Raw genomic sequence first — 15,207 nt, forward strand, 5'->3', positions numbered from 1 at the left:
ATACTCTGTGCATGCATATACTGTATGTGCTCTATATATACGGTACATATATTGTATGTGCTCTGTATATACATATGTGTGTATGTGTTCAATGTATAAATGTTTGTATATATGTGTGTATGTGCTTGGTGTATATGACTCGCCCACCACAGGGCCTTAGGTGACTCGGTGTCGGGCCAGACTAGTCCAGGGTAGTCAGCGGTGGCGGGGCCCAACTCTGTGACCCTGGTGGAGTCAATTAAAGTGGCGCTATGGATGGGGGAGATGGTGATGTTAAAGTTTATAATATATATTCGTGACACCACCTGTGGTAAATTGCAGCTTTAGGGCCGCAGCTGTTGGAAGGGACCTCCGGGGCTGATATTATGGCAGCAGCTGAGGTGTTTCTAGCTCTCCACAGGTAGAGCAGATACCCCGGGGCAACCTTTGGTGCTTGTTAGAGTCTATGGGGGTGGTGAATGATGCGGTGCAGAATGAATCAGACAACACAGGGCTTGCAGCTAAGATATTTACTCACTGTTTCTGAGTCCAGGTGTCGACAAACCAGTTGCCCGACAGTATACTGGGATCCAATGTCAAGGACCTCCGCCGATCCCAGGTAGTTCAAGAGCCAATGCCGGTGCACCCCTCTTTGTGTATCCTTTCTCCTGACTGACTTCTTAGCCTTGACTCTATTAGTTGAACTGGTCTCGGCCTCCACCACAGGACCTGGACAAGGGGCTTGCCTCACTGGTTTCTTGCCCTCTTCCCAGGGGGACTGTGGCAGGTAGTGGCCCTGGGCGCTTGCAACCACCCCGGGCCTTCGGTGTTACTTTATGAGGAAATGTCTTTCTTCCCTCTGTCTGGGGACCGTCCCCGAATGCAGCCAGATCCCTCCACCCGATCTTCCTGTGGAACAGGCCACGAGCCAATATGCCCTTCCATGGCCCTGGAATTCTTTTTCTTCTGTCTTTAGGTGTCACCTGGGCCTAACTAGACCCCAGGATCTCCACCAGGAACTTCCTTCTGTCACTTTCTCTCCTTCACTCTCCTGAGGTAACTACCTCCCTCTCACAGACTACTGCTTCACCGTCTCACCAGGCTGACTGACTGAACTTGAACTTCCTGGTTCCCTTTCTACTCTTACTTTCTGCCTCCTCCCACACACCCACTGGCTAGGCCCCACCCACACTATTGGGGACCAAAAATGGGATTTACGGCCCCATCAATACATCTATGGGGGTTGCTGCCACTATCCCTTACCCAGTCTATGCCTACCAATCGGTGTGTGCAAGTTTTAGTCTGTACACCGGCATATGACCCCATTCTTACCCAGGATGGGTCATCACACCTCTGGCTGAGGTGCAATATCTCTGTGGCGACGGAAGCCTCACGGGCGCCACACTCCCCCATAGCAAATCCCAGCACGTCCGTGGGCTGAAATAAAAATACAGTGGTGTTAACTGCAAAAGTTTTTATATGCTGTAATAACAATAAAACATTTCATCCCTTTATGGGAGGCACTTTCACTTGAGCGTTGCAAAATATGTAAAATAAAACTTTAGAGTCTTTGGTGCACTTTTACTGTCCAGTGCAGAAGTGCTGCAGGCACATTCCCACCATAATTCCAGTAGGGGGCACAACGGGTGCAACTATATACATTTATAAAGTTCTGGCCACGCATAGTCCAGTGGCCCAAGCATCTTTCAAACTACAAAAAACCAGCCACCTAACGTCAAGTGGCCTGGTTATTCATATACACAATATACATTTTTGGCCACAAATAGTCCTGTGGCCTGGTAACACATAAACAGTGGGGGGGAAATAGTGACATCTTCGAAAAGAACAAAGGGGCGGGGCGGTGCAGAGGGGACATCTTCAAAAAGAATGAGGGACAAACAGGGGCTATTTACAGTTCACAGTGTTCTTTTTCTTACAGGTAGGGCTGTCGCTCTGATTCTGCTCCTGGTAGCAGATGGGCGGTGGTCAGCAAGGTCTGTGTCTGCTGGTCATGGGTGCTGACTGGGGTGGGACTGCGGCAAGCTGGTTCCTCACGTAGTATGTGGACGTCCAGGGCGTACCACCCTCGGTTTCCCATTAGCCGGGTGTACTCCACTATGTCGCCAGACTGGACATCGCGCCCTGGGTGGCCTCTTTCTAGGTGCTCCTCAATATCCCGGCGGGACACAAACACATCCTTTCCTAGGCCGGGCTCCAGAATGAAGCCCCAGCCCCCCTCCAGATTAAAGTCCAGTACTTGGCCCCTCCTGACCGGGCCATGGCTTTCCTTGAGGGACCTCCTAACTCTAGCTTTTGAGGCCAGGTTTGCAGCCTCCTTCACCCTCCTTTTCTCCTCCCGGCGTTCTCTTTCATAGCGGTACTGCTCGAGCTGCCGCTCGCATGCCATTCTCGTGGCGAGCGGGGTCGAGACAGGCAGTATAGGACGAACCAGTCCACAATCTCGGACCGGTGCAGCATCCCAGTCTATCCTGGGCAAGGACGCGCCAGGTACGCCGGTGGGAGGGCTTGGTAAGGGACCCACTAGTTGGTCGGGGTCCGGGCTGTCGAGGACACTGTCTTCGGCACGGGGACCTGCGGCGGCGGGCCGAGCTTCGGCGGGGACAGCGGTGGCCTCCTGCAGGCGGGCCGGGCATCGGTGGTTTGCAGTGCCCTGGGCCCGGCCGGGTGGGGGTGACGTCTCCCTTACCCGGGTTGGTCACGGCTTCTTGGACCTGTCGGGTCTCCACTCCGGACGCCGCCCGGTGCTCGTCGGTGCGTCCTGGTTCGGCCTCTCCGCCCTCTCACCGCTCTATCTTCGCCTGGAGTTTGCTTAACCGCCGGGTCAGCAGCTCCACTTCTACCCGCATGATGTTCAGGTCTGGGTCAGCGTTCCTCTTCCCTGGGGTGCCTGGTCACCAGTACTCCGCCATTCTTCCTTCCCGGTTTTCGTTGGTGCCCACCACGGCTGGCATCCTTCCGCCTAAAATCCAGTACATTCTGACAGTATTCTGGTCTGGCATCTAGGGTTACTTTGATGCCAGTTTTGATGCCCAGCACTCGTTTGGGCCAGGCTGGAGTGATTTAAGTTTGATGCGGGACATCACTATGTGTGTGGTGATCTGAGTTCTGTGGCAAAATGCCATTTAACCCCTTAAAACACTAGTTAATCAAATCTTTGATAATTGGCTATTTGCCCATTTTGATGCCAGTTCTGATGCCCAGAACCCATTTAGGCCAGGCTGGAGTGATCTGAGTTTGATGCAGAATATCACTTTGTATGTAATGGTGGTGTGAGATTAGTGGCCCAAAGTAATTTAACCCTTCAAAAACACCTGTTATTTATTAAAATCTGTGATAATTGGCTATTTGCCCGCTTTGATGCCACTTTTATTGCCAAGAACTTGTTTCGGCGAGGCTGGGGTGACTTGTTACATGTAGAACATCACTATCTGTGTATCTGCAGTGAGCTCAGTGGCCCAAAGTAATTTAACCCTTTTAATCGCATTCTTCGGTGCCCACTTTGATGCCCATTTTTGTGCCAGTTTTATAATGTTTGTAGCTGTTTTTAAGTGTATTAACATCAGGGCACCTACTGCATTGTATTTTATAATTGTGATTTTTGTTAAAAATTTGACACTGCTGAATAGAAACCAGCTTCAGCATCGTGTGCTCTGCTACATTGGATAATGGGCTGCTGAGGAGCCTTGATAAAGTGGATCTCCCCTTCAAATACCGCCTGCAACTCCCCTTCTGAGGCTGCCACACTGTGTATGTCACTGCTGGGAAATACATGCACTTTCACCTCAACAAAGCCTCTAGTAACCTTACTGGCAGGCGCATGTCCGCCATTGTGACCGTGCAGCACAAGTTACCACAGGAGGTGTGTGCGCACATTGGGCGGGCGGCTCGTGCTCCTCAGCTTGCGAGTGTCTTCCTGTCAGCTATCCTCAGCCAATCCGGGGTGAGAAGCAGCGGTGGGCGGGGCTGTGAGCGCAGGCGGTGACGTCTTCTTGTGTGTACGGTTCCGGGATCTGTGCAGTGGACGCGCCGGGCGCTGGCGGATTCAGGTACGGTGCTCCGGGATGGCAGCGCTGCGGGTGGCACTATGGAGGGGGCGGCTGGAGCTGCGGCCATCAGCCTCATTAGTGCTGCGTCTATGGACACACCCATGTTTTCCTGACAGATAAGGCTGTGCCAGCGCAGAGGCATGGTGCTGCCCATGTCATGCGTGTGCTGGGGCTGCCCGGGTTCCCTGTGGGTGCGGTGCTCCCCTGGGTACAGCCAGACCTGGCATGAGGCACGGATCTCCGGGTGTAGCTTTCAGTCTCTGACCTTATTGCGCTCTGGTGTCTTCTCTTTTCATTGCATTTCTTGGATCCGTAACTGAAATCTGCAGATCTGATATTACAACTTTTCATATCCAGTGTTTATTGGGTAAATAATTTTTGTACTTTTCTGACTTTTATACGTTCGGCAATACCAAGTACTTTTATTTTTTAATAAGAGTAGAAGGATATAATTTTTTTTACTATTTTTAGAGAAGTATTATATTTACACTTGTGTCTTAGTCCCCTTTAGGCACCTGAGCCATTATCTGCATATTTTATTGTATTGTAGTTTATAGGTAAAATCAGTCTCCTGTTCACTGGATTCATGTTTGTAACCTGGCATCCTTCTGTCCCGTCACAATGGCAATGGGTGCCCAGAAGTCCCGAGATCGAGTTTTTTAGATGCTGCTGTGACTGACAGTTATCAGATAAAAAAAAAAATAAATGCTATTAAGCTGCAAATATTAGGGTAATCTGCAGGTTAATAGTGTTTTGAATCTATTTCATTGCTGCTGGGAGGAAATCAACTTTATTCCACCCAGCGGCCTCAGGCTTTCAGTCATCAGGGTGGTAGTGACACAGCTTTAGTCACTGCTCTGGGAATAGTGAGCGGTGGTTGTAACCACGCCACCAGAACTGATTGACAGCTGTCAGTCAGTGACGTTGTCATAGTTACAGTCGTCGCTAACTATGCCCAGAAAAGTGCCTGAAGCTGTGCTGCAGCCACCCTGATGACTGAAAGCCTGAGGCCGCCAGGTGGAATGAAGTTAAGTTCCTTCCAGCAGCTAGGTAGCAAATTCAGAATGCTAATCTGCACATTAAATCCATATCTGCAAGTTGATTTTTTTTTTCTTTGTTTTTTTTTATTGACAGGTTCCCTTGAAGAGGTTAGCGTCAGTAATCTGATCGCTGCTGTTACTCGCAGATGTCGGCTGTGTAACACAGCTTGCATTTTTGTTTGTAAGTTACAGGTTTCTGGGCCCACTCCATTCACCCGCCCCTTCTGCGTCACATAATGGTACAACATGTAGAGGGAAGAAGTTAATTTGGTTATTTGTTTTTTCGGGTGTTTGGTCAGATTTAAGTTATAGGATTTGTGTCACGTTTGGAAGTTATCCCGAACCCGTCTCGACTCTCTCCTGCAGCCCCCTAGAGAGTTAAAGGTCATTTGTTTTTTTTTGTTTTTTTTTGTTTTGGTTTAGAAATTCCCTTCTATTCTCTGTATACAGCTAATCGCTAAATCTGTTTGTTGTTTTTTTTTCTTGCTGTAACTTTTTATTTCAGGGGAGTCTCACATAGGAGGCCGCAGCTGTGTGTCCCTGTAGTCACTTCCATGCAGTTTTTATCACCACTCCTGGGTATCATCGTGGCATTGCACTGTGGGCACTTAGAGTTTCTGTCACTGCCTTCCCATGATGGCTTCTTTTTTCAGAGGAGTGATGGAGCAAAAAGTTTAAGTGTCCGCCGCCGCCGCCCTTTATCTGTGATCTGTGCTTTCCATTTGTATTATCATTGCGCCGCCACAACCCCTTTTGTCAGTAGAAGTCTGTGTTAGGCCCCCTTCACATGTCAGTGATTCCGGTACGTATGACATCCGTTTTCATACAAATCAGAGAGAGACACTGATATATACGCAGACCCATTAAAATCAATGAGTCTGCGCACATGTTATCATTTTCACAAGGACTGTGTGTCCGTGTGGCGCATACGTGTGACCCACACAGAGACAAGTCAGTTTTTCTCTGACACCACTGATGTCACATAAACCACACAAAAATGTGATCTGTGTGACACGTACTGGAGAAAACACGTGGCTTTGAAATAAAATGATTTTCGATACTCGCCTGTCTCCATCGCTGCTGTCTTCGGCGCTGCTGTCATTTGCTTCCAGGCCCGCTCATTATACTCATGAATATTCACTTCTCTGCGGACCTGGAAACAGCAGCACTGGAAAAAGGTGAGTAAAAGGTTCCTGTTTTCCGTGTGCTAGCATGGCTAGCACACGGAGATCACTAGTATGCCAAAATCACGGCACACGGAGGGCCATATGCACCTTCAACACGGCTATGCAAAATACAAACGTTTTTCACGGACGTGTGAAAGAGGCCTTAAAAGCAGGGTCCGTGATGGCAGTGCCACCCCAATGACAAATTGTTAGAGGGCTGGGAGAAGTTGTGGAGTGGCAGTGCTGTCACTTGGCCCTGCATCTATCATCGCTCCATGATGACATCTCATTTCAGGGACCAAGGCTGCGGCCATTGAAGATGAAGGGCGTTATCAGGGAATAACAGTGACAAAGGTGTGGTAAGTCAGCTTTTTCAGTGAAAGAAGCTGTGGGAAAGGGATTGCAGTGCAATTCTCCTGTGACGTCCCGTTTTAATATGCTCTCAAAGTGTCACATGAAGTAATGTAAAAAAAAAAAACAAACAGATCTAGGGACTGTTCAGGAAGAAGGGTAGGGAATTTTACACTAAAGCATTACAGAAGTGTTTAGGGCTTAGAGGTAGATATTTCTAAAGGGCTTTCTAGGTATTGCACCACCTCTTAAGTGGAATGAATGTGCACATGGTGGTTACAGATTCGAATCCTGTTCTTCTGCAGTTGGACACAAATCGATCTGTAAGGTTGCTTTCATATCAGCATTTTTTTGCCTGTATGCAAAAACCCACAAACCGCATATGACCGGATCCTGTGGATTCAATGTGCAACGCATGCAACCGCAATTGTTATTTTATTGGATCCTTCTACTTAGCACTGGCACTGGAGTCAGCTGAACTCCTGATCTCACAGACCGTACACGCTGCGATGGATGCAGGTTAGCCCCTTCACGACCGCGGGCCGTAAAATTACGTCCTATTTTAACGTGACTTAACGACCAGGGACGTAATTTTACGGCCTAAACTTCATTTGATTGCCGTGGCCATAGCAACGGCTTTCAAATGATGTCCCCTGCTGTTTCTTACAGCAGGGGACCTTTGCTTGACCCCAGGGGGGGCGGCATCGCCACCCCCTATCGACGATCGATGTGATTGGCTGTTCAAATCTGAACCGCCAACCACATCGATCGCACTAATTTCGGCAAAAATAATGCCCGAATTAGTGAGATCCAGCTATGAGATGCCGCAGCTGCTGCAGCATATCATAGGTGGACCTCAAACATGCCGCCCCCAGCCCCTGCAGCACTGATTGGAGCGATCGTGCTATGACGCGCAATCGCTCCAATCAGTGTGCAGTGGGGCGGTCTGATCTGGAGGTGGCCGCCCTCCCCAGGCCTGTGTTGGTTTGGGAAGCCCTCCCCCAGCATGTTTGCGGCGTGCACTGGCTGGTACTTGTAGTACCACACAACGCTGCTGCCGCCGCCCGATCGCCGCTCCTGCCCCACTTGAGTATTGCGCGCCTGATAGCCCCTGCGCGCTCCTGTGATGGCCCTGCCCCCTGCCGATGTGTCCCCCCGATCTGCTCCCCGCCACGATCTGCCCCTCTGCTGCGATCTGCCCCCCTGCCACAATGTGACCCCCTGCTGCAATCTGCTTCCTGCTGCGATCTGTCCTCTGCCATGATGTGCCCCACTGCTGCGATCTGCCTCCTGCCGCAATCTGCCCCCTGCTGCCATCTGCCTCCCTGCTGCGATATGCCCCCTGCCGCTGCGAGCCCTCCCCCAACATGTCTGCAGCGTGCAGTGGCTGGTACTTGTGGTACCACGCCACCGCCGCCGCTGCTGCTGCCGCCGCCGCTGCTGCTGCTGCACGTGAGTACTGTGCTCACTTTGCAGCCCGTGCGCGCTCCCGTGGTGCCCCTGCGCGCTGCCGTGATAGCCCCTGCCGTGCCCCCCCCGCGATCTGCTCCCCCCAACCCCCCCCCCTCCCCCATTATCTCTGTTCTGCTTCTGCAGCTCCCTCTCCGGTCTCCCTCTCTGCTCTACCCCCTCCCCCTCTGCTCCCCCCCCCTCTGCTCTCAGCCCCCCCTCTGCTCTCACCCCCCCCCCCTCTCCCCCTCTGCTCTCCCCCGACGTCCTCTTACCTGTCTTCACCGGCCTGATCACATCTGCGTCCATCGCTGGGTCCTTCCTGGGCATTCTGCTGATCTGCCTGCTGCTCCTGTAAAGCTGTCCATCTCTCTGCCATCTGTTCCTCTGCAGCTCTTCTGGTCAGTGATCCTCCTGCTAGTCCTGTGGGTACTGTGAGTATAACTTTTTTTTTTTTTTTTTCCATATCCCCTGTCCATTTTTACACCTCATCCGTCCGTGCGTCCCGCCAAGCGCTGATCAGGGATGCAGATAACGGATCGGCATCCCTGCTCAATTTTTGGCGTGACTTTTTTTTCCGTATCCCCGACGCTTTTTGTATCGCATCCGTCCGTGCGTCCCGCCAAGCGCTGATCAGGGATGCAGATAACGGATCGGCATCCATGGTCAATTTTTGGCGTGACTTTTTTCCGTATCCCCGACGCTTTTTGTATCGCATCCGTCCGTGCGTCCCGCCAAGCGCTGATCAGGGATGCACATAACGGATCGGCATCCATGGTCAATTTTTGGCGTGACTTTTTTCCGTATTCACGACGCTTTTTGTATCGCATCCGTCCGTGCGTCCCGCCGAGCGCTGATTAGGGATGCAGATAACGGATCGGCATCCCTGCTCAATTTTTGGCGTGACTTTTTTCCGTATTTGCGACGCTTTTTGTATCACATCCGTCCGTGCATCCCGCCAAGCGCTGATCAGGGATGCACATAACGTATCTGCATCCATGGTCAATTTTTGGCGTGACTTTTTTTTTTTTACGTATCCCCGACGCTTTTTTTATCGCATCCGACCGTGCGTCCTGCAGCGACCGATCAGTGCACTGCGTCTGTGCGTTTGAAAAGTCAAATGGCGCTCCTTCTCTTCTGAGCCCCGCCATGCGCTCAAACAATTACTTTCCACCACATATGAGGTATCTGCGTACTCAGGAGAAATTGCACAATACGTTTTATGGTGCATTTTTTCCTGTTACCCTTGTGAAAAAAAAAGCTACCTAGTTGAAGCAACCGTTTTGTGGTAAAAAAAAAAAAAAATTCTTTTCACGGCTCAACGCTATAAACTTCTGTGAAGCCCCCAGGTGTTCAAAGTGCTCACCAAACATCTAGAAAAATTATTTGAGGGCTCTAGTTTCCAAAATGGGGTGACTTGTGGGGGAGCTCCATTGTTTAGGCACCTCAGGGGGTCTTCATACCCCACATGGCGTCCGCTAATGAGTGCAGCTAATTTTGCACTCAAAAATTCAAATGGCGCTCCTTGCCTTCCGAGCACTGCCGTGTGTCCAAAGATTTGATTTCCACCACATATGAGGTATCTGCGTATTCAGGAGAAAATGCACAATACATTTTATGGTGCATTTTTTCCTGTTACCCTTGTGAAAAAAAAAGCTACCTAGTTGAAGCAACCGTTTTGTTGTAAAAAAAATTTTTTTTCTTTTCACGGCTCAACGCTATAAACTTCTGTGAAGCCCCCAGGTGTCCAAAGTGCTCACCAAACATCTAGAACAATTATTTGAGGGCTCTAGTTTCCAAAATGGGGTCACTTGTGGGGGAGCTCCATTGTTTAGGCACCTCAGGGGGTCTTCAAACCCGACATGGCGTCCGCTAATGAGTGCAGCTAATTTTGCGTTCAAAAATTCAAATGGCGCTCCTTCCCTTCCGAGCTCTGCCGTGCGCCCAAACAATTGATTTTTACCACATATGGGGTATCAGCGTACTCAGGAGAACATGCACAATAAATTGTATTGTGTACTTTCTCTTTTCTCCCTTGTAAAAATGAAAATTTTATGGCTAAAGTAACATTTTTGTGTTAAAAAGTAAAATTTTCATTTTTTCCTTCCACATTGCTTTGGTTCCTGTGAAGCACCTAAAGGGTTAATAAACTTATTGGATGTGGTTTTGAGCAGTGTGAGGGGTGTAGTTTTTAGAATGGGGTCACTTTTGGGTATTTTCTGTCACCTAGGCCTCTCAAAGTCACCTCAAATGTAATGTGGTCCCTAAAAAAAATTATTTTGTAAATTTTGTTGGAAAAATGAGAAATTGCTGATGACCTTTGACCCCTTCTAACTTCCTAACGGAAAAAAAATTTGTTTCGAAAATTGCGCTGATGTAAAGTACACAAGTGGGAAATGTTATTTAGTAACTATTTTGTGTGACATATCTCTCAGATTTATGGGCATAAATTTTCAAAGTTTGAAAATTGCGAAATTTTCAAAAGTTTCGCCAAATTTCCTAAATTTTCACAAATAAACGCAAAAAATATCGGCCTAAATTTACAACTGACATGAAGTACAATATGTCACGAAAAAACAATCTCAGAATCGCCAGGATCCGTTGAAGCGTTCCAGAGTTATAACCTGTCAAAGTGACACTGGTCAGAATTGCAAAAAATGGCCCGGTCATTAGGGTGTTTTAGTGGCCGGGGGTGAAGGGGTTAACAGCAGTCACTGCCTGATGCCGATTACGTGTGTGGGTTGTGTGGTCAGGATTTAAGATCAGCTGACTCCAGTGTTGGCCGATTACTTGTTCAGTGTCCCGCTGCATCCATCGTAGCGTGTGCGGGCTGGAGTTCAACGGAGTTCAGATCAGCTAACTCCTGTGTCGTTCGAACTCAACTGACTTCACAGCCCGCACACGCTGCGATGGATGCAGCGGGACATAGAACAAGTAATTGGCCGACACTTGAGTCCGCTGATCTGATTACTTGTTCTGCTGGCTGTGTGATCATTAGTAGGGATGAGTGAGTGGTAAAATGCTTTGGTGCTTGATGGGCAAAGCCCATGTCGATATATTATTTATTTTTTTTAAATTCAATAAAAAATAAAAAAACAGCAAACACACAACCCTAATACGGTACTAGGGTTAGGCTATGTGCCCACAGGGAAAGTGTCCTGCGGATATATCCGCACGACATTCCGCAGGTGCTCCGAGGAAACAGCACCACAACTTCTGTTTCCATGCTGCGGAATGTCGTGCGGATATGCTGCGGGCATTCTGCATTGAGGATACAGTGCCATGGCTTCGGCACTGCATCCTCAATGCAGAACAAGTGCTGCCGTGATCGGGGAAGTTTATACTTACCTCCATCATGCAGCACCTCGCTTTCCGGCGGCCGGGTCACTGTCAGGCAGCGTCTGGTTTCACTGTGCTGGAGGTGGGCGGGCCTGAACTAGCTCCGGCTGTCACATGACCGGAGCTCGTGCAAGCTCCGCCCACCTCTTCCTTCCTGTTCCTGGCTGGATCCACCGCGCTGCTGCCGCTACACCGGACGGAGAAGTGACTCGGGTCTCTATCAAGGCAAGTAAGTATATGGGACCCTGCGGAGAAATCCGCTACAATAATTGACGTGCTGCAGATTTTTCCGCACGGAAATCTGCACGATTTCCGCTGTGGAAAAATCCGCAGCGTGGGCACAGCATTTCCCAAATGCCATAGAAATGGCTGGGGAGTAGCTGTGCTGCAGATTTTCGGAAAATCCGCGCATTTTCCGCAGCGTGGGCACATAGCCTTAGGGGTAAAAAAGTGAGGGCTCCTGCTGAATTTTCTATTGCTAAGGGTAACTCAAGTAGCTACTGGCTGCTAACCCCCACTGCTTGGTGTTACCTTTACTGGCAATGGACAATCTAGGGAAGCCCTTATATTTCTTCTTTTTTTTTTTTTTAGTTTTTGGGCAAAAAAAAAAAAAAAGACGTGGGTCTTGCACTATGCTAGCAAGGTATAGCAGGCAGGTACGGGCTGCCTATTTGTACTCGGCTGGGTACCAAAAATATAGGGAAGCCCTTTTATTTTAATTAGTTCATGAAATTATTTAATAAAGAAAAAAAACAACAAAACAAAAACCCACGTCGTGGGCTTTGCCCAATTTTTGTGTCCAGCCAGGTACAACTAGGCAGCTGGGATTGGAATCCGCAGAACAGGCTGGCCCGAGCTTTCTGGGCTGGCACGCTGGGTAATAAGGGGTTAATACCAGCTTTGTTTTACCAGCTGGTATAAAGCCCGAGATTCTTAATGTCAGGCCAAGTTTGACCTGGCCATTAAGAATCTCTAATAATGGGTTAAAAAAAAGACATCACACAGAGAAAAAATACTTTATTAGAAATAAATATACAGACACACTTAGAGACTCCATCTTTATTACTCCCTCTCACCCCTCCATGATTCTGGTCTTCTGTCAGAGAAAGAGAGAAAGATTTCTGTACTGACCTTGCCAGGCTGCTTTCTGGGCATGCTCAGTACAGAAAACAGGATCCTGTCTATCAAGATCCGGCACCCATTGAACTACATTGCAGGTACCGCCACAATGCATCAGATCCAGTGAGATGCAGTATTTTGACCAAGGTCAAAAACGCAACAAGTATCGTTTTTTGAAACGCTGAAAAATTCTGCAAAACAACGGATCCAGTGTGTGCTGTATGTAACCGCATCTTGCCGCGATTCCATTGCAAATGCATTGACCTGACAACACATTTGTAAAGGATCCGATTTTGCCGCAAAAAAACCCCATTCATGCCGCGTTTGAAAAAATGCTGATGTGAAAGCAGTCTAAGTTTATTCCTTTGCCTATGGGGCAATTCATAAGTGGTAGCTTCCATACTTGGCACAGCCCCTTTAAGGAATTGGTCTAAGATCTGATTTATTTAGGCATTTGGTTTCTGAAGTACAGTAATATGGAGTGCAGTCCTCTCTGGTTGGATATATTCTAAAATCCTGATGGTTTGTCTACTTTTTGTTGAGTCTGAGCCAAATTATCTGCAAATACAGTGGAACCTTGGTTAACGAGAACAATCCGTTTTGGGAGTGTGCTTGTTAACCAAGTTACTCGTTCAGCAAAGCAAAATTTCCCATAGGAAATTATTGCAATGCAGACAATTCGTTTCACAACTTGTTAACTGTCCGATCCTGGTCCCCTATTGTCATTCCACACATGCACAAACACGTACAAACACACACATTATGCTCACCTTACCTTCCGTTCCATCGCCGGTCTCCTGGGACTTGCTGTTCGCTAGTATGGGCTGTGTATCTGGTTACCATCACGACGAGGGAGGAACTTCCGCTGCCAGAGCGCTGACGTCAAAGGCAGGAGCCGCTTGCCTCTGATTGGCCAGCGCGCTGTCTTTGAGTAGCGTCTGACAGCCGAAGTTCCTGCCTCGTCGCTATGGTTGCAGATACACATCCTGGAGTGGCGAACTACAGGACCCAGGAGGCCGGCGATGGAACGGAAGGTACACAGATTATGCTCGCCTTACCTTCCGTTCCATCGCCGGCCTCCTGAGTCTTGTAGTTCGCCGCGAGGATTCCTCCCTCGCCGTGATGTACTGGCGGACTACAAGAACCATGAGGTTGGCGATGGAACGGAAGATAAGGTGAGCATAATACTGTATGTGTGTTTGTGCGTGCTTGTGTGTGTGTGTGTTTGTGTGGACTGCAAGTGCAGGTTAGAGCGCGGTGGATGTACAGAACTGGAAGTGTGTGCAGTGAGTATTTTGCTCGTACAGCAAAGCTTTCTCGGAAACAGTTACAAATTTACAGAAAGCTTTGCTTGTTAAGCGAAATTCTCGTTAAGTGGGTTACTCGATAAGCGAGGTTCCACTGTAACTGAATTTAGGCAGTCTTTATACCACCACCCACTTTCCTCCCCCCCACCACCACCTTTTTTGGGGCACATTTCATAATGGCAAAAATAAATCTGTAAAAACTTTATCCAGGTTTTGGCTTGAAAAAAAATGTAGGAAACAGCACTTCAGCAATGTTGGGCTGCTTTCACACTAAGTTTTTTTAACTTGTGTCCTGAACGTTTTTTTAACGCAAAAACGGATCCAGTGCAAATGCGTTTTCATTTCAATGCATTTGCAATGGACTCGCGTCAACATGCTTTCACATGTGTTTGCGTGCGTTATATTGAGGATCCAGCGACTTGCAGTATTTTAACATTTTTCAAAAACGCTACTTGTAAACAGCACGCAAACGCATGTGAACGCTGGCATGCTGATAGACAGGATCCTGCTTGCTCTACTAAGCATGCCCAGAAACCAGCCTCTGGTGATCAGTCCCTCTCTCTCCTCCTCCCTCTCTGTCTCTCTCCTCCTCCCTCCCCCGCCTGAGAGCTGCGCACACTCGTAACCAAGATAAATATCGGGTAACCAAGCAAAGCGCTTCTCTTAGTTACCCGATGTTTACGTTGGTTACATGTGCAGGGAGCCCATCTCCTAGCAGCTGCAGACGCTCGTAACCAAGATAAATATCGGTTATCCAAGCAAGTTACCCGATGTTTACCTTGGTTACGAGCCTCTGCAGCTGTCAGAAGCCGGCTCCCAGTCTCACGTTCAGTTCCACTGACTCCCGATCACATGACTCCAATGCCCGCCCATAAACTTAAAGTGACAGGATCCTGCAAAATAAAACATGCGTTTGCATGCGTTTTTTTTGCTGTAAAAGCAGGATCCGCTTTTACAGCATAAAAACGTTCATGACGCATGTTAAAAAAACGTAGTGTGAAAGCAGCCTTATGTGATTCTGATCTAATGCTTTGAGAGGAAGTATTCCTGATAAGATCTGTTAAAGGGCCCAGTCACACACAACGACTTAACAGCGATCCCGAAAACGATGTGACCTGATAGGGATCGCAGGTAAGTCGCTGGGAGGTCGCAGGTGAGATGTCACACAGTCAGATCTTACCAGCGATGCAGGAACAATACAGGTCGCAGTAGTGACCTGTATAATGATCTCAGCAGTCACTGTGACCCTGTCACACAGTGTCAAACACAGCAATGTGTCCTGCTCAGCAGGACGTCTCCTTTGAAGAAAATGGCCTGGACCATTCTACAATGACTAGAGATCTCACAGCAGGGGCCTGATCGCTGGTAGGTGTCACACATAACAAGATCG

The 15,207-nt window shown here is 48.6% G+C and overlaps 1 protein-coding gene across 5 annotated transcripts in view; it reads left to right on the top strand.

Moving 5' to 3' along the window:
• The first annotated feature begins 3,939 nt into the window (after positions 1 to 3,939).
• The window catches only part of LOC142291293 (C4b-binding protein alpha chain-like), a 187,875-nt gene continuing 176,607 nt past the window's right edge, over positions 3,940 to 15,207 (top strand). For 4 of the 5 annotated variants that reach the window (XM_075335729.1, XM_075335726.1, XM_075335728.1 and 1 more), the window contains exon 1: positions 3,940 to 4,046. The gene's annotated coding sequence lies outside the window, so the exon portion shown is untranslated. Of the gene's footprint in view, positions 4,047 to 5,180; positions 5,268 to 15,207 lie in introns of all 5 variants that reach the window. The other variant, XM_075335727.1, reaches the window with a different exon arrangement.

The sequence above is a fragment of the Anomaloglossus baeobatrachus genome, chromosome 2 (assembly GCF_048569485.1).
Source record: "Anomaloglossus baeobatrachus isolate aAnoBae1 chromosome 2, aAnoBae1.hap1, whole genome shotgun sequence".
Classification (NCBI taxonomy): Eukaryota; Metazoa; Chordata; class Amphibia; order Anura; family Aromobatidae; genus Anomaloglossus; species Anomaloglossus baeobatrachus.